The sequence below is a fragment of the Mus caroli genome, chromosome 4, assembly GCF_900094665.2.
Source record: "Mus caroli chromosome 4, CAROLI_EIJ_v1.1, whole genome shotgun sequence".
NCBI lineage: Eukaryota > Metazoa > Chordata > Mammalia > Rodentia > Muridae > Mus > Mus caroli.
Window position 1 is genome coordinate 46495266 of NC_034573.1, and position 2623 is coordinate 46497888.

Here is a 2623-nt window from a genome sequence, read left to right on the forward strand (position 1 = left end):
TGTCTTGAAAAGAAAGAAAGAAAGAAAGAAAGAAAGAAAGAAAGAAAGAAAGAAAGAAAGAAAGAAAGAAAGAAAGAAAGAAAGAAAGAAAGAAAAGAAAAAAGAAAGAAGAAAAAGAGAAGGGAAGAGAAGAGAAGAGAAGAGAAGAGAAGAGAAGAGAAGAGAAGAGAAGAGAAGAGAAGAGAAGAGAAGGAAAAAAAGAAAAAAAAAGAAAAGTGCTACATAAAATACAAGTTCCATGACTTTGATAGTTTTCCTTCACAAGTCATTTGTTTCCTCCCCTTATGTGGACAATCTCATCACAGGGATGCCATGAATATAAATAAAAGTATTAATTGTTTGGTGAAAACCATTGCACTACTGCTAGCTGTGTGTATGCTGTGTTCCTCTTGAAGTACACAGTCTTTCTTCTTGTCTCTTACCCCCAATTCCCTTACATTTCTCTGAGTCAAGCTGTTACTACTTACAAGTCTTATGATTAATTCAGTGACCTCCAAACTACCTGCTTGTCCTGATGAGGCTGTCACTGGGGGACATATTAGCTCTGTATTTGGTATGACTTTCTCAAAGGTCCTGCGGCTCAGCCCTGTATCACTTCTCTTCCTCCAAAAGGCAACACGAAGCCTGAGTCAAAGTCATCACCACAATTCTGTGAACCTGTGACACCTCTGTAATAAATGGGAAATAAGGAAGTACAAATGAGCCTTACATTAGTCACCAGTCCACAGGGGAAATGCCAGTGCTTCAGAAGTTGCTGACCGTGCACGCTGTCCTTACATCGATGCTCTTGTGGGCTCGTATCCTTGCTCATATTCTATGGTTCTCTCATGTCCTCGGTCATTGTAATTTACTTCTGTTCTTACTTTATATGTCTGTGGATATATTACTAAAATTTGATTCATACTAAGACAATATGGTTTAGAGTACTTAAAACATAGTAATGTGGGCTCCGTGTAGGTACCAATGGGTTCATTTTTATTCTTAGATGGAACCAAAAACCCAGGGAAAGCACATCAAAATGTACTAACAGTGGCACTGAGATACCTTGTAGCTTCTTTCATCTATAATAGAACATCAGCATACTAAGATAGCTGCTGTACTATTAAAATGACTAAGAAAGCATCCTCTCGGGATATTTGAGATCTCTGCTTTGTACTCTGTGGGCTGAGTAGGTTCTATCCCTATACCAAGACTCCCCAGATCAAAACCCTTGTAGTAGCTAATGTTTTAGTTGAGTATATCTCCCAATTGCTTTGGCAGCATGGGAACCTAGCATCAAAGCATTGAGGCAGAGAACCTGTATTCTCATTATCAAGACCTCCTGAGTTTTAACCACCCTGCTTTGGGTATCAAGTTCTCTTATAACTGCAGGTTTGATACTCAGTAGCAGTACATGGGAACTAAGTGACTTCAGCATCTGGGGACCCAGCTCAGTGCTGTCAAGCTCCAGCATCCTTCTCTGTTGACAAGATCTGTTCCTGGCCACCCACAGCATGGCTGTCTTGCTCCTTTCCTTTGGCTTGGCAGCATCAGGACCTCCTAGTGTCTACAGCTGCCCATCCTGGTCATTCTTTGGGTTCAGTCTGAGGCAAGTCAATGTAAAACTTCATTGGCACGTGACATTCCCTGGGAGTGTCGTGTGTGTGTGCATGTGCATGTATGTGTGTGCTCAGAAACATGCAGGCGAGTACCATGTGTGCATGCACTCTTCTTTGATGTGTTTTGTGGGTGTTTGTTTGTTTGTTTTTACCCCCCTCTGCTTTTTCTCATACTTTTCTCTCCTCTTAGCTCCACTTAGCTTTGTCATCTTGACTCAGCCTAGGGTTATCTGATCAGGGACTCTCAGTTGAGGGATTGCTCAAGTCAGATTGGCCTGTAGACATGCCTCTGGGTATTGCCTTATTAACAGATATGGGAGGGCCCAGCCCCCTGTGAGTAGCACTAATCAGAGCAGGAGGTCCATGGTTGTATAAGAAAGATAGTTAAGCAGGGCTCAGCAAGCAGTGTTCCTTCATGGTTTCTGCTTCAAGTTTGTGCTGTAGTTTTAGCCTTGGCATCCTTTTTTGTTTTTTGTTTTCTTTCTAATGTTTTTTATTATATATCTTCTTTATTTACATTTCAAATGTTATCCACTTTCCAGTTCCCACCCCCAAAATTCCCTATCTCATCCCCCTTCTCCTGCTTCTATGAGGGTGTTCAAACACCCACCCACTCCCGACTCCCCACCCTCAAATTCCCCTACAATAGGGCATCAAGCCTTCACAGGACCAAGGGCCTCTCCTCCCATTGATGCCTGAAAAGGTCATCCTCTGCTACATATGCAGCTGGAGCCATGGGCCCCTCCATGTGTACTCCTTGGTTTGTAGTTTAGTCCCTGGGAGCTCTGGGGGGAGGGGGAGATAGTTGGTTGATATTAGTTGTTCTTCCTATGGGTTGCAAAATGTTTCAGCTTCTTCAGTCCTTTTTCTAACTCCTCCATTGCAGACCCCATGCTCAGTCCAGTGGTTGGCTGAGAGCATCTGCCTCTGTATTTGTCAGGCTCTGGCAAAGCTTCTCAGGAGACAGCTATATCAGGCTCTTGTCAGCAAGCATTTCTTGGCATCCACAATAGTGTCTGGGTTTG